At 52.1% G+C, this 24821-nt stretch overlaps 2 long non-coding RNA genes across 2 annotated transcripts; both read left to right on the forward strand.

Moving 5' to 3' along the window:
• Positions 1 to 1874: 1874 nt before the first annotated feature.
• Positions 1875 to 3380, forward strand: LOC130544004 (uncharacterized). The gene is made up of 3 exons (XR_008959847.1): positions 1875 to 1934; positions 2417 to 2447; positions 3322 to 3380. It is a non-coding gene; the product is annotated as an uncharacterized LOC130544004 (long non-coding RNA).
• Positions 3381 to 5791: 2411 nt separating this feature from the next.
• Positions 5792 to 8182, forward strand: LOC130544003 (uncharacterized). Its single transcript, XR_008959846.1, has 2 exons — positions 5792 to 5875; positions 7712 to 8182. It is a non-coding gene; the product is annotated as an uncharacterized LOC130544003 (long non-coding RNA).
• The last annotated feature ends 16639 nt before the right edge of the window (positions 8183 to 24821 follow it).

The following is a 24821-nucleotide window of genomic DNA, read 5'->3' on the forward strand; positions in this document are numbered from 1 at the left end:
TCACCAATTACCCCATCCCCCCACTTCAGCAGTCTCAGTGTGTTCTCTAGATATATGGGAATATTACTCAACTGTTGAAGGACTCAAATCTTGTCATTGGCAAGTGCATGCTGTTAAACCAACCACATCCCTCACCAACCACCCCTTCAGCAGCCCTCAGTTTGTAATATAGATACACTGTAAATTACTCAACCATCAGAAGGAATCAAATCTTGCCATTGGCAACTGCATGCTGTTTAACCAACTACATCCATCTCCACTGTTCTGTCGTTCAAGTCAAGCAAAGCACTCTGAGTCATTCATGAGATAGAGCACCGTGGCGGGAAGGTATTCTGTGTCCTCTAGTCTGTCTCCCATTCGGATGGCCAGTTGGAGGAGCTTCGTCCTGGCAGAACAAATAGAGAGACTTCGCTACGGGCAGAGGGAGGGGTGGTGCTCCCTCACGACACCACAGTGTGCAACCAGGCGACCTATTTGTAGACTAACTGACTCACATCGACCAGGTTGCCTTAAGCTAGAAAGTCAAAGGTGTGTTTCTCCTTCGTTTTCTCATCCTCTTGTTTGCTTTTTCTCACCCACCAAGGAGAATGGCCCAGCAGCAGCTCAGCCCATGCTTCTTAACCAGTCACTCCCATACAGTCTTGTCCCGTGTCCATATCAACAGTGATCACAGAGTAATTCCCGGAGTAGGACCAACAATGGACTGACACTTACTCTGTGTCCTTTCAGAGTCTACCAAGGAGGACCTTGGCAAGAAAGCACTGTGGCCCAACACATCGAGGGTAAGCTTGGCTGTCTTTGCCTGAGAAAGAAATGTTTCTTACTTGAGTTTCGTCTTTTTGAAGTGAGTTCAGCTATGACAACATGACAGTGTAGTTTTTAGACGTGAGGTACCATTTTCTTGGGGTGTTGGGAGGGGAGGTTTTAAGCTGTGTGGTAGGGGACCTTTTACTCAGAAGCGGTTTTTCCTCCCTGAATTAAGAGTTTTGTAATTGTGCTTCAGGGAATTTGAAAGATCCATCCCCCAGGAAAAGCTCATGCCTTTTCCACTGGTGCACACTGTGCTTCCTTTCCGGGCCTTTGTCTTTCCTGCTGTTTCTCATTGGGTTTTCAATAGTCACCAAGAGAACCGGTGATGACACAGTATGCATATGACCTGACTCTCAGGGTGTGTTCTTTTCTGTAAATGCAGGTGGCCCCAGAACCATGTGGAGGTGGTACATATTCTGGAATCAGTCCCTTGCTGAGGAAAAACTCTAGATGGTAAGGCAGGTTGGGGGGATGTCCTCACTGTCCTCAGTCTGGAGAGCCATCTGATTCCAGGCGCCTGGTAGGACTGAGGCTTGGGAGTGTGGGGAAAAGCAGACTTCAGGTGAGAAACTATGTGCATGTGTCTCCAGTCCTAGGAAACCAATGCACTCCCCCTGGGTGGTGTGGGTGTGTGTGCATGAGGCTTGGGGGTTAGGTGTCTTGTGTAGTGTGATTGTGAGTGTGTGTGTGTGTGAGAGAGAGAGAGAGCAAGAGCAAGAGAGACAGAGACAGAGAGAGAGAAGACAGAAACATAGAGAGAGAGACAGAGAGAGAGAGAGAGAGAAAGAGAGAGAGAGAGAGAGAGAGAGAGAGAGAAAGGTGTTTCTCCAGGAGATATGTCAGACAGATACTGCATGATATCACCCTTCTCCAAAGCCATGTTATCACACTACCCACTTTAGAGCCTTACTGCAGTGGGTGGCCCAGCAGGGGCACTTCAGTCCATGCTTGGAAACCAGCTGACTCCATCCACCCCAGCCTCGTGTCCATATCAAGCAACATTCCATGAATATTCTTGAGCAACAAGAGGAATGTGCTGACGGGTACTCTGTGTCCTAGGTGCCTTGGAGGAAGCCCTCGATCCCATCAAAGGAGACAGCGCCGGAGGCACACCTCTCGCCATGGTGAGCTAGAAGTTCTTTGTCTGAGGAACAGATGTTGCTTTCTTGGTTTCTTTCCAATCAAATTAAAATGAAAATCAGACAATGTATATTTGAGATTATACATATAGATCTCATACAATTTTCCTTTTTGGGAGAGCATTGAGTGGTTGTCTCTGCCAACCGTTAGCTGATTCGAAAGCACATTTACCATTGGCGACACCAAACGTGGTTCTAAACATTGTGGTAGGATCCTGTCCCTCAGTAACACTTTCTCCTGCTTGGATGAAGCATTTTGTAGTCACCATCCTGAATGGACTGGACAGACATGTCCCCCAGGAAAAACAACTTCCTAAGGCATCCAGTTCACTTACTTTGGGGTCGTTGGACTCAACCACTGTGTTCCATCTGGGATCCTAAAGTCATTGAGGGAAATAAAGCTCATTCAGACAGACAGTATGTAGCATGACCTAAGCCTCATGGTGTCCTCTTTTCTGTACCTGCAGGTGACACCATCAACCACCACCAGCGAGAGCAGTACGTATTCTGGAATCAGCGTCTTCCTGAGATAAAACTCTAGATGTTAATGCAGGTGGGGCATCCTTGCAATCCTCAGTCTGGCGAGCTGCCCTGATTGGGTTGTGGGGGTGTGGGGCACCAGAGATTTCCCAGGTGAAAAAGTGTGTCCATGTGTCTACAGTCCTAGGAAGCCATTGTATTCCCTGTGTGTGGTGTGGGTGTGTGTGCATGAGGCTTGGGGTTGGGGTGTCTTTTGTGGCTCTATGTGGTGTGATTGTGAGTGTGTGATTTAGTGTGGGAGACAGGGAGAGACAGACACACAGAGAGATGCAGAGAGGGAGAGGGAGAGATGGAAAGAGTGAGAGAGAGATTGCATATGTCTCCAGGAGGTGTATCCCACTGCCACTGCACAATTCCCATTGTCCACATTCTCAAAAAAAAAGAAAAGAAAAAGAAAGAAAGAAAGAAAAGAAAAGAGAAGAAAAGACAAGATGAGATAAAGAAATCTCATCACAGCGCACACATTATAGCCCTATTACCACGGGAGGCCCAGCGGGGCGTTCAGCCCATGCCTGGGAACCAAATGCCTCCATATGCTCTAACCCCATTCATAGTGAGCAATACTCCCCAAGGCATTCTTTTTTTTTTTTTAGATTTTATTTATTTGAGAGAGAGTGAGTGAGAGCACAAACAGGTGATAGGGGCAGAGGGAGAGAGAAAAGCAGACCCTTGCTGAGCAGGAAGCCCCATCCAGGACTCGATCCCAGGATCCTGCGGTCCTGACTTGAGCTGAAGGCAGATGGTTCACCAACTGAGCCACCCAGGCGCCCCTCCCCGCATCTTTCTTGAGCAGCACCACCAATACGCTGACAGGTACTCTGTGTCCTTCTAGATGTGACTGATGATGGCGCTGTCTGGTCATGGCTTTTTCAGAGGATCACAGAGGAGGAGGGCCTGCCTCTTGCCAAGGTGAGCTCACCTGTCTATCCCTGAGGAACAAATGTTGCTTTCTGGGTTTCTTTCCAATCAAATTCAGATGAAATTCAGACAGTATACTCTGTGTTGGCGAATTGAACATAATACTAAAACAAAAATCATTTTCCTAATGTCAACTGCTTGTATATGGAAATGAAATTATTTTTATATACAGATTTTATGTAAAAAGCTATATATACTTTTGAGATTCTGCATATGTAATTTCCCTGGTGGGAGAGTGTTGAGTGGTTGTCTCTGCCAACCGTTAGCTGATTCGAAAGGACATTTGCCATTGGCGACACCAAACGTGGTTCTGAACGCTGTGGTAGGATCCTGTCCCTCAGTAACACTTTCTCCTGCTTGGATGAAGCATTTTGTAGTCACCGTCCTGAATGGACTGGACAGACATGTCCCCCAGGAAAAACAACTTCCTAAGGCATCCAGTTCACTTACTTTGGGGTCGTAGGACTCAACCACTGTGTTCCATCTGGGTTCCTAAAGTCATTGAGGGAAATAAAGCTCATTCAGACAGACAGTGTAGCATGACCTGAGCCTCACAGTGTCCTCTTTTCTGTACATGCAGGTGACAGGAGCATCCGGTGAATGCGGTACGTATTCTGGAATCAGCTTCTTCCTGAGATAAAACTCTAGATGTTAATGCAGGTGGGGCATCCTTGCAATCCTCAGTCTGGCGAGCTGCCCTGATTGGGTTGTGGGGGTGTGGGGCACCAGAGATTTCCCAGGTGAAAAAGTGTGTCCATGTGTCTACAGTCCTAGGAAGCCATTGTATTCCCTGTGTGGTGTGTGTGTGCATGAGGCTTGGGGTTGGGGTGTCTTTTGTGGCTCTATGTGGTATGATTGTTTGTGTTTTTGTGTGGGAGACAGGGAGAGTCAGACACAGAAAGAGAGATGCAGAGAGGGAGAGGCAGAGATGGAAAGAGCGAGAGAGAGATTTCATATTGCTCCAGGAGGTGTATCCCACTGCCACTGCACAATGGCCATTGTCCACATTCAAAAAAAAAAAAAAAGGAAAGAAGGGAAGAAAGAAAGAAAGAAAAAAGAAAAGAAAAGAAAAGACGAGATAAAGAAATCTTGTCACAGGGCACACATTATAGCCCTATTACCGCGGGAGGCCAAGCGGTGGCCCTCAGCTCATGCCTGGGAACCAAATGCCTCCATATGCTCTAACCCCATTCATAGCGAGCAATACTCCCCGAGGCATTCTGCTGCAGAGGTGAGGTGAGAGGCACATCCTGGAGCACATTTCTCTCTTCTCCTCACCACATCCCTTATACTGGGAGCAGAGCAAGACCTTCACTTGGCTCCATGGGAGAGAGGCTCATATGCAGCTGCCCGGAGACCCTCCCTGGCTGACGGGAATTCTAAAGGCCTATGTGAAGGCTGCTGGGCTGGCAGCACACACTGGCTCTCACAGTCCCTCTGAGCTGGTCTCCTGGGACTGACCGGGCCCAGGACAGAGGCTCTGGGAAGCGGGGCCAGGGTCTTTGCTCCTGTCAGATCCCACTGACAGCGATGGGCCTGGTCCCCACATCGTGGTCACAGCCCACCCTCGGACCTTCCATCCATCTGCTCGGGGCCTCCCCTAGTCCTTCCAGGTCTCAGGGTCTTTGGTGAACACTGCAGGTACTGGTGTTTATGTGGCCACACCAGCTGGAGAATGCCCATCACCCCACTGACAGACTAGGGGAATTCGGACAAGTACCATTACCTCTACTGTCACATTCATCTCCTCTCTGGGCTAGGACACTTACGGGCTGTCATCAATAGGAAGTGTGTCTCAAGTGCTCAAGATGAGCCCAGGCATGGGGCAGTCACTTGATTGCCCAGTTGATGGTCACTCTCATGGCCCAGCATCACCCCAGGCCCATGGCAGCCACCTCCATGTTAGCTGCATTGGCTCATTGATCAACTGATTGACTAGGGAGCGTGTCAGTAAACCCATGATTGTTCCTCCACTATTCCCATTGCAGAGAACAGTCTGGTTGTTGGAGGTGACAGGAGAAGGGAAATAAGAAATTAATGATACAGGGAGAGAGGAGGGAGGGTAGCAGGAGGGAGCAGAGGAAGGTAGGAAATCATGGGGACAGAAAGTCATGGGCACCACCGTGGCTGCCTCTTGAAAGAATGGGCTGACAGGCACTGCTTCCTGGTCCCGGTTATGAAATCTGAGGGCTGGGAAGGGCCCAGAGACCCTGGACGCCTTTCTCATCAGTGAGGTAAAGGGATCACGGCCCCATGGGTGGTGAGGTGGGGGGACTGCGGAGCTGAGGGCAGCATTGAGTTTTGGGGTCGGGGACATAATCCCGGGGGCAGTGGCCTGAGTCCTCACTTCACCCTGATTGTCCCCTTTCCTTTCCCAAGACCAGGCCATGACAATGCCCACTGTCGTCCGTAAGGAAGACGACTTTGCAGGATGCGAAGACTCGGACCCATAGATCCACCATCCGCATGTAATTTATTTCCTCTTTCATTTTTATACTCTTTTTTTTTTTTTGGTAAAGATTTATTTATTTTATTTTGGGAGAGACTGAGATGGCACGAGTGGGGGAGGGACAGAGGAAGAGAGAGGGAGACCCCAAAGCAGAATCCCCACTGAGGGCAGAGCCTGACATGGGACTTGACCCCAGGACCCAGAGATCATGACCTGAGCTGAAATCAGGAGTCACATGCTTACCCGCCTTTGCCACCCAGGCGCCCCTCTCCTCTCTCTTATTGAGAAGGTCCTTTTTGTAGCTTTGGCCAAGTTCCTCTTTCCTGTTTTTTATGATCCTCCTCCTGCAGGACCTGGGCTCCTCCAGGCACTTGATGTTCTTGGATCTTCAAATCTATCATCTCTCTCTTCAGCCCTATCATTTTGGGGGCTCAAGGCATGAGATGCACAAATGTTCTATTTCTACCAGCTGTCACCAGCTCTCTTGGGAATCCTGTAAACCTAACCCCTATCCTCTTCCAGAAAAAAATGTCTGATGCTCATGTGTACATTCATCACAAACCGAATTCTTGTTCCCCACGACTTCACCAACGATGATTTGGCTTTTCAGGGCCAACTCTAGACAACCTGATCGGAGCAAAATCATTCATTTGAGAAGCATCATCGGAAAGGAGGAAGCCCAGTGGGCAGCACATTTTGGATGCTATGTTGAGGCCTCCAAAAGAAATTCTGAATCCAAAGTTGTTTCACTAAGAGACCAGAAGGGTATATCCTTTTTGTTCTCTCCTGGACAGAACAGCGACATACCTGGACAGTCATGGCCCAGGAGTTCACTGAAGGCCCCTCTCCTTTTCCCATGTGCTCGATCAAGACTGAAAAAGGAAATCTAAGTTTCCCTTGTAATTCAGTTCTTATATAACGTGTGAATGATCTCCGACTTTGTCCAGAGTACAAAAAAGCCTCTAAAAAGGATTCTCTTTACTTGCTCTCAACCTTGGCCAAAAAGAAATATAGAGTTTCACAAGAAATTACAATTTTGCTGGAACACAGTTCATTATTTAAGACATAAACTGTTTCAAGTGGGCAAAACATTTTCATCCTTCCATTAAAAGTAGCAAAACTTTCAGAAACTTGTGAGCTCCCTGGGTGCAAATACACATTAGTGATGATGGCTCTCCAGTCCATTCCCTTGGGAACACACGGGCTCTCCCACTAAATGAGTAGCTGGAAGTTCCTTATCTCTAGGAATTTCACTACCCAGACTAGATTGCACTACCCTACTACGTGCAGACATGGCAGCATATTGCAAAGAGCTCTTGTAATAGTGCCCAAGTTTTTCACCAACAGCTTCAGGCCTCCATTCCTGAAATCTTCCTGGAAGCCTCTTCATGATCTTCAACCTCAGGAAGAGACATCAGAGAAAAACTGCCCTTACACATCCCCTGAAGGGACCCCTTCAGGTACTGTTTAAAAACAAAGCAGTGTAACTCCTGGGAGTTCACCCTTGGCTTCACATGTCTCCACTAAAATAAATAAAATAATTTAAAAAATCAGAATTTCACACAATTAGAGGGCTACTCAAACTGAGGCTTCTCAGAGATCCTCTGGAAATAGCCAGTCTTCAGAAGCAGGCAGCTGCCCCAAGATTTTCAGAACAGGCAAATTGAGATGGCTAGTGGGAAGTTTCCACACAAGATATTGGGTCAAGACTCCCATTTAATTCTTTTTCTGTTTTGTATCTGCTCAGTTAAAATAATTCTCATTTTCCATAAACCCTTGTTGCCATTCACCCAGAATGACCCCTTTACTCCCGTTTTCTTATTCTAATCATTCTACTAATTATTACCCTTGATAGGTCAGAACATCCCTGACGTCACTCCTGGGTTTCTGACTGCTGGATGTGCCATCCGTCCGCGGACCCCCCATGGTACGTCCCTCTGGGAACTTCTGATTTCATCAAATGAAATGAATCACCAAGGTTGGACATTCCAACTCCTGTGTCAGCTCCAAACCGAGGCCGCTTGTGATGATTCAGGCACACGACTTGGAGGAATTACTACGTCTGCCCCAAATGAGAACAGTGTTCCCTTTGGTGGGAAGTGCATAAATAGAAAAATCCTGTAAGAAATCTATCTCTAATGTTGGCAAAAGTGACTGGTAACTCTTGGCATGTCACTTAATCTCTCTACGTTTCAGTGCCTCCCACTAGAATATGGCTTACAGCCCCTGCTCTGCCCCCCACCCACCTCAATAGGGCTGACCTGAGGATTACAGGAGATGGTAACAGGTATTGTCCACGAGCAGTAAAGCATCCTTCCCATGTAAAGCTAAGAGTGAGCGTCCATCCTCTCTTGCTGTGGAGCCATCCACGTCCCCTCTCTGGATTCCACCACCACCAAGTGTCTACCTTATTCTTGCAGTTGCTCAGTGATTGAACACTTAGGGTGATTATGAAACACCAGTCATTTATTTTATTTTTCTTAAGGCTTTCCTTGTGTTTATTTACTTTTAGCCTCATAACATAATTGTAATAAGTAGGCCACAGTCACATTTCAACATCTCAGAACAGGCAAATGAGACACAGAGGGGTGTACGTAACTTTCTCAGGTGCTCGCAGCTCCTGCCTGAAGTCAAGAGTATCACCTGACCCCAAGCAGTGATTCTGAAAACTCTGCCTCTGGCCAAACAACAGGGGGCACCCTACCAATGACCCAGTTGAAGGTACTGTGGGAATGGACTCATTAGGTTCATTCAAGAAGAATGATGCTACTTTATTCAGTGACCCATATTTAAGAGAAAACCATCAAAATGTGAAGCCACATTCTTCTCTTCTGTATGCAAAGGCAAATGATCAAGTCAATCAGTATCGCTGTAACTCCAGCAGTCAACGTGCATTTCTAACTCAAGAATGGGCTCACCTTTACCAGTAAACAACATCTTTAGCTAACGTACAGACCTTTAGCTGATGTTCGAACCAATATTGGCTGACACAGATCGCTCCCTGAAAGAGTGTTCTCGGATTTTAAAAAATTAATAGGCATTATTGACAACAGGAGGTTTATACAAATCTAAGAGTTGAACAGATAATATAGAAAGTTCCCATAACCCACGCCCCCCCCGACCCCAATTCCTCCACTAATAACATCTTATATGGATGTGGTGCATTTGTTATAATTAGCAAAACAATATCGATACACTTTTATTAACTGGAGGTCTATAAAGGAATTCAATTTTGAAATATGCCCCAACATGGACGGACCTTGAAAACATATTATGCTCTGTGAGATAAAGCATGGAGAGAAAGACCAATATTGCATGATTCCACCTCAGGGCCCTGAAACCCTGCCACTCCAAGGACTTTGTGGGGAGGCCAAGACAGATGCCTTCCAGGTCTCCAGGAAGCCCAGGGTCTCATCAAGGCATGTGGCCTGTAAACAAGCAGGTGGTGAGTGGAACAGAGAGTGGAGGGCACTCCTCACAGTTTGAGGGGCTGAGGAATTTTTCCTAGGTCAGCTCTGGGATGGCATGTCCACCAGGAGTTGGCTGGATGGACCCAAACAGGCTCCTGCCTGTTGCTGATGAACAGAAGGGAGGAGAGTGCAGAGCAGAGAGGCCCAGGGGAGGCAAGCTGCTGTTGGTCCGACTGTGGAGCCATGGTCCTCAGGAGGGGCAGTGTGTCCCCCAGGGGACATTTGGGAGGGACTGACTGCGATAGGTGGCTGCAGAAAGGGACCCGGGAGGCCTGGAGGCTGACTGAGCACAGTCCATGGGGACAGTAACTGTTGTCACCACTCTGCCCTTGCTGTCACGGACCCAAGAAGCCCCTCTGCTGATCCAGAGCTTCCTGGGTTCGTGGGGCACATATCTATTGAGTAAACACAAGTTCTTTCTGGACCCCATGACTTCCCGACTTTGAGGCCCACATCATCTGTCAATGAGCAGGTTGGCTGTCTTCTGTGTTTGTGGATGCCATCGCACCCCACAGGCTCTGGTTTTAATCAAGGCAGGAGCACAGCTGGGTCCCGGGCTGGGTCTGACAGTTGGCATTGCCTCTTCAGACATGCGTGGAGGCGGTCTGGCACAGCCTGGTTGGGAGGCTTGGTCATTCATAACATCTCATCAATTGCAATCCCTTGAAAACCAAGGAGTTTTAGGAGCCATTCAGAGCTGTGGAAGCCCCCCAGAACTGAGAACGTGCACCCCACTGCTTCCTTGGCAGGGGGTTATTATTTGCAGGGGAACCCCCAGGATGGGGGCCATGCTGGGGTTTCCTGGGGGTGGGCGCAGAGGAGGGGCCGACAGCAGGGGACAATGCTGAGCTGGCACCAGCTCCCATTCCCAAAGCTGGGATCTGTGGACAGACAGGGAGGATGACTGAGGGGAAAGACTTGTAACCATGGGAGAAGGGCACACTTGAAGGAACATTCTAGGAGGAGGCACTGCCCTGGGCCCTTGGGAGGATAAGGGGGGGGGGTGGCAGGAGGGGTGAGGAGGAAGAGAAAAAGCAGGGAGCACTGGGCCTGTCCCTCACGAGCACTGGTTGGTTCCTGCCATGTTCTCTCAGCTCCAACAGCCCTGGGGAAGATGAAACTGTGTCCACATCTTGGTGGCGGGAAGGATGAAGGGGAATGAGGGTCATGGGGACCCAGCACTCAGTCTCCATCCATCACCACGGCTGTGCCCTCCCTCTCAGATGCTGGCAGAGGAGGAAGAATGTCGGGGAAAGAAAGCAGAGCGGTGGTGGCAGGGTGGCGGGAATGTGGGGTCCGAGGGGGGTGACGTGACCAATGTGTGGTCCTCCTGCCCTGTCCACAGGGTACCAGATCCCCTACCGCCCGGCCAGCTACAGCCCCAGCACGTTCACGACGGTGGAGGTGGGGACCACGGTGAGGCAGTTCACAGCAGCCAAGCTGGCCCTGGAGTTGGCATACATCTTCAGGCTTTTGGCCAAGACAAAACACCACTATGGGCTGCTGCTGGTGGCCACTGTCATCACCACTGAGGAGAGACGTACGACCCCGGGGCCAAGTCCACTGTTGTGGTGCTGTGGGGAGGAGAGCTGGGCCTAAATGGGAGCCATGAACTTGCTGGGTCCATGGCTTCCTGGGTCAGGCCATGCACTGTCGCATGTCTGCACAGCCTGACATTAACCAGAAAGACAGGAATGTCCCAGGTTTAAAGATGGAGACGCGGCTCAGCGAGGTTGTGTAACTGGCCCAGGGTGGCTCTGAGTCATCCTGTTGGAGTGCAGCTCCCTGAAGCCAGGCACTTGATGGCTGATGTTCAAAACCAGGTGCGCAGCTCAGCAGGGGCTCAATAAACAAGTTTTCTACCCAGCAGTCATAGGGAGATCTGTCTCCACGGCCACTGCTTCCGTTCCAAGCACTGGTGAGATGTTTATTGTACATTGTCTTGGTTTATCCTCACAAAGGCCTGGGGAACAAAGCGCTGTGAGCCCCAGTTCTACAGAAGTGGGGCCCAGACGGATTCAGTCATTTGCCGGGGACACAGCTGTGAGGCCGTGACGTGGACACCCTCCACAGACACTCAGTCTCCTTCACCTACAGAAATCTGCTGTGGGTTCCCATCTCAGCGAGCACCTGACATGCCCTCCAGCCTCACTCTGGAATCTGCCTCAGCAGGCTCCCTCCCCAGGGCCACCCCAACTCCAGGTTGGGAGATCAGGAAGAGACCCAGAGGTCTCAGGGAAGAGGATGACAGGAAGGTGCTTGTGCACAGAGTAAACGGGTGGCTTCAGATCTTCCAGGGCTCCACACATTCCAGGGGAAGGCCGTAGCCTGCTGTGAGTCCCCTGACCTCAACCGCCGAGCCTCAGTCCCCCAAGGATGAAGACAAATGCACAGCCCCTCTTCTGACAAAGGTTACCTCTACTGCTAACTGGGGGAAGGAAGCCTTGAAGTCACTGGAGACGCCAAAGCTTGAGGTGGGTGGAGAGACAGCCATGCATAGTTGGCCCCTGGCTTTTGGCACATAGCGCTGTCTGACCTGCAGCTGCCAGCGCAGGGGTGGGGTTGGTGAGACTGGGGACAGGCGCCAGGAGAACCCCTCCTGCAGCTTTGGCTCAGGTCCTCAGGCTCCCTGTTGTCCGGGGCATGCTCAGGGCCCTGAGTGCCTCTCCCAAAGGCACTTGCCATCTTCCTCAGAGTTGATGCAACCCCGTAGATAAATTCAGCACTTTCTAAGGCACAGGGAAAGCCAGGTTTGCTAAAGGTGTGACATGACTTAAATCCAGACGGAAGCATTATCAGGAGTGCCCTCCAGGAGGCACCCTGGTCCACAGCGGGGCTGCTGCTGATGGGGCTGGGGGATGCATGCCCACACCTCAGCCCACATGCCAACCACCCGCACCACCTGCCTTGGGCCCATAGAGCTTAGGGGATGTCTGCCAGGGCCTGCAGACCCCCCCAGCAGAGCTTCACCAATTGCCAGTATGCCCAGGAGGGTGGTCCTTGTGGCTGGTGAGGGGATGCAGGGCTCTTGCTTTGAGGGAGAAGGACCCCGACAGCCCAAGTGTGTGCTCCCAGAGGAGTGCCGACCGCAGTCAGGTGGAAGGGCTCCTCCCGCCATCACCTCAGGGTCGGCGATCATCACTGCTTCATTATCCACCACACATTCTCAACAGGATCAATCATCTTCATGATAAACAATCAATTATTCCTTCCTCTGTGGGGTTCCTCTGCTGCAATTGATGGGACGGGGAGATGCATGCTGGGAACGATCCACGCTCGGGAGCCAGGTCCCCGCTCCCTGTGCTCTGCACTTCCAGTCGCCAGCACTGTGGGGACAGAGTGGCGGTGACACGCCCCGGAGGAGCCGAGTGGGACACCGTCTTTGTTTCAGGCTCGGGTTGGCTTCCAGGAAGAAGGAGTCAGAATAACAGATGCACTGAGCCTGAGATCACAGGGAGAGTCCACAAGGGCCTGGATGTGCTCAGCAGAGCCCAGGTGTCAACTTCGAGATGTTGTAGGGACGTGTGGTTGCCACGGAGCACGTGTGGGCTCATCCTCCTGTCTGTCCGACTGTCTCCGGCAGGAGAGAGCAGCGCTTTGGGAGCAAGCCAGGGTCTCCCGTGAGGTCCAGGCTGGGGCAGGTCCAGAATCGGCTGTGAGGGAGCCGCAGGTGCCTGCGGAACTGGGAATGAGCTCCCTGTTCTCTGCCCTCATAGGCAGCCCGCGTCCTCATGCTTGAGCTCACATGGTGCCTTCCTGGAGAAGCAGCTGGTCACGTGTCCCTGGTCTGTTCTATTTTGGTTGCAGAGCGTCCAGTGGCCCCTCCCCTCCCCCCCGAGAGCTCCTGGAGTCACTGGCAGAAGTGACTGTGCACAGCCTCCGGCTCCAGTGGGTCCCGGGCAGCGACGCCCCCCCCCCATCCACTACTTCACTGTGCAGGTGCGAGAGCTGCCCCGGGGAGAGCAGCAGACCTACTCCTCATCCATCCGCCACAAGGCCAAAGCCTATGCTGTTGAAAGGTACCCAGAGCCAGGCACGCCCTCCCCAGGGAACAGAGCAGAGAATATGTGTGGGCCAGAGATGCACCCGGACAGCTGAACTCTCTTCTCCTAGTGCACACTCCCTGTACCAGGGACCAGGACTCCCACCTCCTGGAGCCACTCTGGCCTCTGCCCTGGGTCTGTCCTCTGGGCATGCCCTGTGCATGTCATGTGCATACCCCAGGTCCCAGAGATGGATGAGGCACACATGATGGGGCCAGGGAGCCTGGAAGTATGGGCTCTAGTGCCCTATCCCCTGAGAGGCAGATGTGGAGGAGGGGGAGGTGGGGGGAAGGGGTGTCACAGGCTGAGAGAGTTGTACCTTCTCTTTGTGCTCTCTGTCCTAGTCAGCAAGGCAGACTTGTTCTGTCATCCATTAGTGATGGCTGAGGAGGGAAATTGGAGAGGCCTCCCCACTGCACCTTGAGAACCCAGCATTTATCCAGCTGCTGAGGGAACCACCGGCAAAGGCAGAGGGGAGTGGTGCCAACCACCACAGCTAAGTTCTTGGCACCTACAGCCTCATTGGGGCCCCTCCTCATGTTCCCACCCCCTTCTACAGTGAGGGACCAGAGCACCCCCTCTGCAGTGAGGGACCAGGACACCCTCCCCTCTGCAGTGAAGGACCAGGGCACCCCCTCTCTATGGCGGGAGAGCAGGGCACCCCCTCTACAGTGGGGGACCAAGGTAGCCCCCTCTGCAGTGGGGGATGAGGGCACCCCCCCCCATGCTATGGTTGGAGACCAGGGCATTCTCCTTTATGATGGCTCATAGGAGACCAGGGCTATCTAACCATCTAGGTGAGGATTCTCAGAAGTGACCTCAGGCCTCGTGTCTCCACAAGCAGGCCTGGGCTGTGCAGGCTCACGCCACCCTGTAGAAGCCCCCTGGGTCTTTCTGGTGGGCAGGCCTGTCTGGGGAGCTGGCCTCGCATCTTTCCTGTCCTCTTCCTCTGGCCCTGACTGTGGTCACATTCCCTGAAGCTCACGTCAGGCTGTGAGGGGGCCACGAAGGAGCATGTCCCACCTGCTCTGAGGGTTCCAGGACCCTGGCCAGCACCTCTCATTGGGATGATGGAGGAGGCCTATACCCCATTCCCAGGCTGGCCAATGTTCCTCTCACCTTTCAGATAGAACACCATGTACTGATTCCCCCCCTATTCTGAGCACTGTGCTGTGAAATCTCACATTTCTCATTGAACCCACATGATAGCCCAGTGGGGGGAGGTCATCGTCCCCATTCTACAGAGGAGAGCTGAGGATCGCAAAGGTCATATTTGCCTGCAGCCCCAGTACCACCCACGGGTGCACCTCCTGACCCTCCTCCTTTGCAAGGCTGCCCAGCTCAGCTTCTGCATGCTGCTGAACCTCAGCCAAGGGAAAGGAGCAGCCGGGGTGGGGGAGCTCCTGCACCGGCCTTGATCCTCAGGCACCCTCTCCCCAAGCTGTGGGGGAGGAGTGGGGGCTGGCATGTGGCTCTGTCTCTGCCTCTGACATGTGGCAACAGCAAAGTTTAGAGAGAAAAGGAGCTCCCTCTCCTGGGTTCAAGGTGTAAGCATGTGACTGGGGTGCCACGTGATACACACGTGGGTGTGGTCAGCACTGGGCATCACAGGGAGTCACCCCTTTGGGTAGCCATGTGAAAGACAGGAGAGAAAGGAACTCCAATGGCCTTTTCTGTCCCGGAGCTTCCTGAGATCAAACAGACAATGGTGAGCAGGGGACGTCACGTTGGAAAGGAGGGGTCCATGTTTCCTGGCAGACAGTTTGATTTGGTGTGGGAGACGCTGTGGTCCATCCCCTCCAGGGTCTCTTCCACTCGTCAACAGACACACGCCGTGGGCCGAGTTTCTAGGAAAGCAGCGCTTTGCACGTGGCCGTGGTGTGGCCTCCCTCCTGTTCAACAGCCTCAGAGAAACTTTATCCTCCTCTTTCTCGATGTTCTTTTTACATTTTACATTTGCCGATTGCTTGAAATCTGCCAATGACCAGAAAACATAAAAGTTTAAACCAAAGTTCAAAGCAAAAAGTTTTGCCATCTACATCAAGTGGCCGTCCCCACATTTAGAGGGCGTGGGTCTGGAGCAGGAGGGAGGTTCTGGGTTGAGGGACATATCGGGGCTGCATCCCGCAGACATGCAGTACCATAGAGGAGGAGAAGGCCTGTGGGCCCAGAGCCACACAGACATTCTGGGTATTACTAGGATGAGACAGCAGCAGTGTGAGCTCAGCTGACAGCTGTGTATCCACTGATAACAGGTCCTGCTGTTCCTCTGCGAGTCCCCAGGGTGATGCGATGGACCCAACCAGGAGGGCCAGAAGGGGATTACTGTGTGAAACTAGAGGGATTCAGTTCAAGTCAGGATGCTGGCCCCATCTCCATGGGGTTCTTTCTTTGCTTCTTCCATGCCATTTTGAAAAATAAAGCCACGTGAAAAGTCAGGTTAATTTAAATGGCCAGGGATATCCTGCATGGGTTCAATATTCTTTGATCTTTGTGATGCTAATCACGAGTTCTGAATAGATGAGGCATAAAGGCAGCGGTAGGTAGCCTCTAAAATGATCAGGACTCAGGCTTTATTTTCATAACCAAACCGGGCAAATGAATGTAGGGAGCTCCTTCTGTGTATGAGACTCTGCCTCAAGCTCCATGGCAGGGACAGGGACAGGAAGCCGCCTCCGTGCCACCCTCACCCGAGTACTTGGGCTGTGGAGCTGAACAGCAGGTCAAGCACAAGCTTGGTTTCTAACTGTGCTTGCTTCCTGTGAGTTTGGACAGTGAGCGTCCTGAGCCACCGACCTGTTCCCTCCCCAGACAGCTGGAGTTTAGGAAAAGGTGTTACCTCAAACATTTACCTAAATCCAGCCAGTTTCGAGTGTGGATGGCAGAAAGCTGGCAGGTAGAGGGTGCTGAGTGGGAAAAGGCCAAGGGAGTCTGTGTGTGGCAGATGCATCTGGGGACAATGAGGTCACTGTGGGCAGGGTAGAGGAGGACTTTGGGAAGACAAGAAAGAGGAGGTCACATGTAGGAATTGCCTATTCCATGAGGGGGTCATGTCCTGTGACTGTCATGGCAGCCCTGGGAGGGCCGGGTACCGGTACCGCCATTCTCACAGATGAATAAAGGGAGGCTCAGAGAAGTTTGAGGACTTCCCCAGGCTTGGATGCCAGGACCAGACTCTGGATTCTGGTTGGGCCGATCCTGATGTGGGCCTGGCATGTGAACAGGGAACAGAACTGGGGGAAATGAGAGGGGTTGAGGAAGAGGGTCCAGGATGGTTTGTGCCTTTCTACACAGGTCACCAGCCCTGAAGTCCTGTTCTGCCTCAGGGGAGAGCAGGGCAAGAGCCCAGGGGCGGGTGGAGGCCAGTTCAGGACTGGGAGGTAGACCAGGGGTCTAAAGGACTGGCTATGCAGGGATGAGGAGGAAGGGCTGGGTGAACTTGCAGGGGCCCGGGGCCCAGGAGAGGGGACACTGGGACTGTTGTCACCTCCCATGGAGCTCCCTTCACTGCTGCTGGGTCCCTCTTGGTCTATTTTTAGGGCACCTAGTGGGCTTCCTACCCGGAGGAGAGGGTGCTCCTGTAGCTCAGCCCCTGGGTGTGCCCTGTGGCCCCCGAGACAGCTAACAGTCCTGTAAATGACATGAGCCCGGGAAACAGGCCTAAAGCTGGAAACTCTGCTTCCTGCTCTCCGTGAACCCTCCCCTTGACCTCAGACCCTGGGGGACACTTCCAGCTGTCTGACGGGTGTGAACTGCACCCCTGCTGTGTGTGCTGGGGTGGGAATGGAGGAGGCGGCCCTGCCTCAGATTCCAAAACAAAGCGTTAGAGAACAGTAGGTGCTAAACATGGAGGGATCAATGACACGTCTGACACATGTCCTCAATGTAACATGCTAAGTGAACACGAGCACTAAATACAAGGACGAGGGTCATTTCTGGCATGCTGACATGTGCCAGACACCATGTTGATGGTGACAAGCGTCCTCTCATTCACCCCTCCCGAGTCCTACCCCCATTCCTTCCTCCCTCCCTCCCCTTCCTTCCTCTCTTCCTCCCTTCCTCGCCAAGAGCCTCCTAGGTGTGGGGCCTTGTTCTTGGTGCTGAGGGCACAGCAGTAAAGGAGACCACCTCGGTCCCTGTTCCTGTGGGGGAAGGCAAACAGTCGTCCAGGAGGGGAACGGTTACTTACAAATCATGGTGGGGTTGGTGAGGGGATGGATGGGCCTAGAGGACAGTGTGCAGGGCACAGGCTCTTCCTGGAGTCACTTGAGCTGCTGCCAGAGGGTCCTGATGATAAGGAGAGCAGCCAGGATGCAGTGAGCCTGCCCTGGGTACTAGATAGAGTCTCTTTCCTGTGCTGCTTCTGAACGGAATCTGCATGACCGCCTCATGATCTCAGTGCTTCTGTCAGCCCAGGTGAGATGCTTCTGGCTCACTGACCTGCCCAAGGCTATGTGGGGGTTAGCATGTAGGCTGTTGGGCTTCAGAGTGCACGTTCCTGAAAACCGCCCTGGGCCACCGTCTAATCTAAGAAGGAGAAGCTAATGCAAATATGGGGCCTCAGGTGGTTGAGGCAGGAACCCAAGGAGAAAACCATGTGGTTGTCACCAGAATTAGATAAAATAGTTCCTAGGAAGCCAGAAACAGATAGGAAACAATTTGTTTTAACTTTATAAAGGATAGCTCCCCCAGAAACCAGGAACAAAGAGCATTCTTAAGGATGGAACTTTGGAAGCACCCCCAGGACAGCCAAGGCCAAAGCAAGGTCACCTGGCATGCCTTCTCCAGCTGTGGAATGGGGGCACAGAGAGGTCAGGAGACAGACCTGCGGTCGCGGACCAGCCGTAGTAGGGCAAGCTGGCACGAGAGCATCCTTTGAGGTGCCGGCTGACAGAGAACCACTGTACTTCCATCTTAGGCAGGAGGGCATATGAAAACAGTTAGAGGAAGATTCTTCTGATCCAGTGTCCAAAGATAGTTATCAGTCTTTGAAAACACAGGAACCTTCCTCTAGGCAAAGGATTACCCAGACCCCATTTGCAAATCAGATGGAAGTGGGGCTGCTGTTGTCTGACTCGGGGGGCATGGGAACCCTCTGGTCTCCTAGAGGATCCCTCAGAGCCTCCGGGGGTTCCACAGTGCTTGGTTTGAAACCCACGAGTTTACAGGTTGGCCTGGGAGGGAGGACAGAGGCCCAGCATAGAGGCAGTGAGGGTTTGCCCACTGGTAGCTGAGGAAGCAGGCAGAGTCCAGAGCCACTCCTGCTCTCCTGGTCTGGGAGATGGACACAGGGGCAGAGCCTCACCTGAAACAGAGCTGTTGCCAGCGGGGCAGGGGTGGGGGGGTCTCCTCATCTGCTCCTTCAGAAGTAATGGTAAGGAAAGCCACAGGAGCAGGCCAGCCAGTGACCCAAGGAAGACTGGAACGTCCTCTGCTTAGAAGTCTGTCTGGAGTGTGTGTGGTACAGAGCTCAGCACAGGAGACCATCAACACGGACCTGCTCAACGGAGGGAAGGAGGGAGGCCTGAGCGGTGGCAACGAGCCACGCACCCAGAGTATTTGTGCCCCTTAAATCCCCATCAGCAGGCAGGCGGGGACATTTTCCCCCATGGACAACTGGCATTACCTCTGTCTCAGGTAAGGCGGAGAGGTTGCCCCAACACAAGATCTTCTTCCAGCCCCGGCCAAGCCTCTGGCTAGTCCTCTGGTAGGGGGCAAGGCCTTAATGGGACTGGGCCTTGATTTTCTCGTCCTTGCAATGGGAATCACAGGAAGTCCAGCAGACAGAACTGCTGTGCAGTGAACCCGGGCACTGCCTGTCCAAGGCGTGGCGCTCTTGCCGGCCAGACAAGTGCAGAAACGAGGGGCAGGCAGAGATGGTCTTTGGAGCCAGGTGGGGCTGGCCAGGGCAGACCACCACGAAGGGGCACTTCTGGGCGAGCAAGGAAATGGTTAGGTGGGCCCTCTTTTCTGGCTCTGAATCCTGGGAGGGTTGCGGTAATCAGCTCCTCCTGAGAAATTCTCGCATCCCTCAGAGAGCGGTGATTTGCTTTGCAGGAGAAGCTCTAATGACAGGAGGGGCCCCGAGTAAAACCGCCAGCCTGGGCCTGCCTGGACTTTCCCCACTCCCCTCCACCCAGAAAGCCCTCTGTTCCTGGGGGCAGGCTGTGAGGACAGCGCCGGCTGCCTGAGGGCCCCTCCCTGGGCAGGACAGATTCCGTGGTCACTGAGTGCCTCTTCCTCCTGGCTGCCCACTCCCTGTGGCCAGAGCTGGGAGCAGGACAAAGGCAAGGGGCTCAGGCCCTCGTGGCTCTTCTGTGTTTCAGGCTGAGGCCCTTTACTTCCTACAAGCTGAGCCTGAAAGCCACCAATGACATCAGGGACAGTGACTTCAGTGCGGAGATGGACGAGGTGACCATGCTGCAGGACGGTGAGCCAGCTGGGACCCAGGCAGGCATGCAGACACAAGCATCTTCCATAGCTGCCGCCTTTGGACCCGCAGACATGGGCTCCCACAGAGAGGCCCCGCTTCATCCCAAGCCAGGAAGGGGTCACCCCGGGGAGAGAGGGCAGTGGCTGCTGAGCAGTGGGGTTCCGTGAGCAGCAGACAGCTCGGAGCACTCCGAAGCCTCTCGCTGTGAATCTACTTCAAGGGCTCACAAGTGGAACAGAGGTTCCTTTGATTGGCTTCCAAACCCCTACAATTCATTAGCATCCTAGAACTTGAATAATTTATAAGGTCAAAGGATAACCGGGTGTTTTTTTTTTTTATAAGAATAGTTTTTTATTATATTACGTTAGTCACCATACAGTACATCCCTAGTTTTTGATGTAAAGTTCCATGATTCATTAGTTGCGTATAACACCCAGTGCACCATGCAATACGTGCCCTCCTTACTACCCATGACCAGCCTACCCCATTCCCCCACCCCCCTCCCCTCTGAAGCCCTCAGTTTGTACTGGGTTTTGAGAGGTTTCCCCATTTTTCTCATTCACGAACCACTCCTCAGTTTTGCCGTTTGACAGAAGCACAGGGAAGTGATTGAGTTGAGATCCCCTGAAAGCTCCAGGTGGTTCTTACCCATTGTCTCCCACCTCAGAAGCAGACCCCAAGATCCCTTGTGCTTTTGGGTGCCGATCCTGCCAGGCCCAGTGGCAGGCCAACTTTTAGGAGAGGAGGGTCGCTCTTCCTTCAAGATGCTGGGGCTCAGATCCCAGGCTGCAAACCTGAGCCCTCAGCTCACCCAGTAGCACTGGGTACTCATTCCCCACGTTTCGGTCTTCCTCTTTTATAACCTGGGAGCATGGGTCCTAACGTGAGTCCTTGGGTGAGCTGGGGACCAACAGAGAGGTTCAGGGGGACCCTTCCAGCTTCTCGGCCTTACGCAGAGATTCCTCTTCTGCACACGCAAGGCGCCTGTCGCCAGGATAGGCCCCCAGAGAAACTGTGGTTGTCTCTGTGGCTCATATTTTAATCTTACATTTAACACAACTGGGGTTCTGTTTGGGAGTAGCACTGATATTTAGCAGATGGAAGCAAACACAGCAAGCTGATTTTGTTGGCGAGTCTGAGGAAATTGCAAGCCAGTGAGCAGGACACCGCAGACTCCCTTTGTCCTTACAAGGCTCAGGCTCCAGCAGACCTGGCTTGTTTTCGAAAAAACAGAAACAAAAACAAAAACATTCAAGGGCCTCTCCAGGTTCCTAAAGCCTGTCTCAATCCTTTGATATTTAAATCCTTTCTTTTGATGCACCTACCTGTTACCTTCCTCCTTTGAGATTTGCAGTTTCTCTTCACAGTTGACTGCCTTGTGTTTGCATGGTACAGCGCCCAGAACCACAGAGCCACTGAGCTGCACAGACTCCGGGGCTTGGGGGGCCCTGGGCTGGGGTGGGGCGGCGGGGGGGGGGGGCTTTCCATGTGTGGGTGGTTTGCTGATAAACATTTTCTTGTTATGGTGGTTGGGATACTGAGAGGCCATCAATCCAGTGTGATCTGGAAAGCTGGGTAAGGGTCTACCATGGACTTCAGACAGACCAACAGGAGGCCAGAGAACATGCAGTAGAGGGCTCCCCAGAAGGCAGGATGGGGGGCTGCAGGTGTGCTGATACCGCCATGTCCCTGGTGCTGGGTGCTCTGGCAGGTGCAGAGGAGACTCACAGAGCAGGTGACCAAGAGGCCGAGTCTCAGATAGTCAAGTGGGTATGGGGTGGGGAGAACAGCCTCAGTCATTCCACTCAGTGACTCTTGCCAAACATTTGATATACCGTCTCAGGATCTTACAGTGGGCAGCCATGCAAGGGCCACCTCAGTATGCCTTTTGGGTTCAGTGGGAGCAGGGGTAGGGAAGGGGTGTCTGAGGAGGTCCGTGGGACAAGACGGATGGTGCAGGACTGAGTTTCCAGCGTGTAGGGCATGGCCAAGGCAGAGCCAAACTGACCTTGGCCCTCCAGAGAGCAGAGCTGAGCCCCACCATTGCCCGGAACATGCAGCTGTCCCTGCACCCCCAGAAGTCAGCCTCCCTCCCTCAGAGTCTGAAACCAAGAGCACTCTGGCCTGGGTTGACCCTCTATCCTGTTCAGAGCCTCTTTGAATTAAGTCCCTCCAATAAATGATGCCTCTCCTCCAGGGATGGGTGCGTGCCCCTGAGAAGATGTGGGAGAGCAGGAAGGCTCCCCAGGCAGGGTTCCCAGGGAAGACAGCCAAGCGCCTTTGTGTGTCTCCATGTGGGTCTGCGGGGAGGTGGGGGGAATAAGGGGGGGATGTTATCTTGTCATCTGCATCAGAATCTGGTCCCTTCTATCCTGGCAGAAACAGGCTCCACAGGCAGAGAAGGGCATCCACAGGGAAGGGAGGCCAAGGCCAGAATGTTGGTTTGCCGGCTTGCTTCCCCAGCAACCCCCCGAGCCAGTCTCTGGTCCTGCATCCTCACCAGAACCAGGAGGGAACTGGCATTCCTGAGGAGCGGTAATGCATCCTCCCGCGTAAAGGACGAGAAGTACACCTCTACCCTCCCTGCTCTGTGGCCATCGAAGCCCCCTCTCTAGAGGCAGCAGCTACTTGAACACTTACAGAGCACTTATTTTTTTATAAGAATATTTTTTTATTACATTATGTTAGTCACCATACGGTACATCCCTGATTCTTGATGTAAAGTTCCATGATTCTTTGGTTGTGTATAACACCCAGTGCACCATGCAATACGTGCCCTCCCTACTACCCATCACCAGCCTATCCCATTCCCCCACCCCTCCCCTCTGAAGCCCTCAGTTTGTTCCCCAGAGTCCATAGCCTCTCATGCTTCATTCCCCCTTCTGATTCCCCCCTTTCTTTATCCCTTTCTTCTCCTACCGGTCTTCCTAGTTCTTCTGTTCCATAGATGAGGGGAACCATATGATAATTGTCTTTCTCTGCTTGACTTATTTCACTTAGCATTATCTCCTCCAGTGCCATCCATGTTGCAGCAAATGTTGAGAAATCGTTCTTTTTGATAGCTGAGTAATATTCCAGTGTATATATGGACCACAACTTCTTAATCCAGTTATCTGTTGAGGGGCATCTTGGTTCCTTCCATGCTTTGGCTATTGTGGACAATGCTGCTATGAACATTGGGGTGCATATGGCCCTTCTCTTCACTACGTCTGTATCTTTGGGGTAAACACCCAGTAGTGCAACTGCTGGATCATAGGGTTGCTTAATTTTTCACTTTTTAAGGGACCTCCACACTGTTTTCCAGAGTGGCTGTACCAACTTGCATTTCCACCAACAATGTAAGAGGGATCCCCTTTCTCCACATCCTCTCCAGCAATTGTTGTTTCTTGCCTTGTCCATTTTTGCCATTCTAACTGGCGTAAGGTGGTATCTTAGTGTGGTTTTGATTTGAATTTCCCTGATGGCTAATGATTTTGAACATTTTCTCATGTGTCTGTTAGCCATTTGTATGTCTTCATTGGAAAAGTGTCTGTTCATATCTTCTGCCCATTTTATGATTTGTTGATTTGTTTCAGCCCCAGGGCACGAGTGATGCAGTACCCGCGTGCAGCCCAGAAGCCCTGCTTTGTGCAGCCCGTGAGCAGAAAGGTCTATTTCTCCGTGAGAGACAGCTGTAAGACTTGCTGGAGCTCCTCCTCCTCCCCCCGGAGCCGGAGCTCCCACTCCTCCAGCTCTTTGGCAGACAGCTCCATGGCCAGCTGCGAGTCACTATCAAAACGGCTCCTCTCACTCGAGGCTCCAGGGCACAGGCCTTCTGAGCTGGTGAGCAGGATCTCCTGGATGGCCCTGTGGGGGAAAAGAGGCAGAAAAAAGCAGCCCATTACCAGCAGCATCAGGGCGAAAGCAGCACCTGCATTTACCTGTCCCCTGAGAGCACACCATGCAGGGCACTTTATATGCGCCCCATGGCCACGTTGCCATTCAGTCCCCTGTGGCTCTGGAGGTGTGGGTGCCGTGTATAGGTGAGAAATCCGAGGCTCAGGGAGGTGAACAAACCCGCTCAGGGTCTCCTCCCAGCTCCTCCTCCACTGTCTTCCCATTGATGTGTCCTAGGGCTCAGCCCAGGAAACAGGAGCTCTTTAAGGCCTGGCGTCTGTCTTGTCCACCTCTGGTCGATCGGCATCCTACACAGGACCTGGTCTTCTGCAGGTGATGGAGCCCACGTGAGAGAAGAAACAAACCCCAAATACATCCTGAAAAGGCCCCGCTGCTGCCCCCCCCCCCCCCCCGTCCAGGTGGCAGTCACGCTCCTCTTAGGAAGGTGCCTAATACAACACTGGGTCCACCCTCTGCTGAGGCCAATGTGTGTGATGTGATCTATTGCTAAGATTTTGTTTTGTTTTGTTTTGTTTTGGGGGGTTTTTTGTTTTGTTTTGTTTTGTTTTTTGGGTTGTTGTTGTTGTTGTTGTTGTTGTTGTTGTTGTTGTTGTTGCTGCTGCTTAAAAATGGCCTCAAAATCCACTTAGGAGAGTCTATAGCCACACAAAGGGAACTACACTTGAGTGACAGACTGTATGAGCCACTGCAAGTTTCAGAATAGCCAGATTAAATGTTGTGACCAATTGAGAAACACTGGTGTCTGTTATGAGTTGTACTCAGTGTGACCACAATACCGCCACTGTCTAGAAAACACACTCAAATCCTTAGATTTCAAATAATGCTGGGCCCCATGAAAGGCAGGGATTGACTATCCTACTAGGAAAAATCAAACTTGACATTTTCTAATGGAGGAGACATTTAAGTGGGTCAGCAGCCTTGAATTTACAGGTGGTGTTCGCATTTTTAAACAAATTACTGGAAAGAAGGGGGTTTACAGGTGAAGCATTTCATTTGGAATGCAAATCTATATTTAAAAATAGTCTCTTCATTTTGTTTGCTCTGATTTAGTAAATTACACATATTTTTTTATACTTCAGTTGCCCGGCAGTTGACAGGTATTTATTTCTACAATATATCCTA

The sequence above is a fragment of the Ursus arctos genome, unplaced genomic scaffold (assembly GCF_023065955.2).
Source record: "Ursus arctos isolate Adak ecotype North America unplaced genomic scaffold, UrsArc2.0 scaffold_18, whole genome shotgun sequence".
In the NCBI taxonomy this organism is placed as follows: Eukaryota; Metazoa; Chordata; class Mammalia; order Carnivora; family Ursidae; genus Ursus; species Ursus arctos.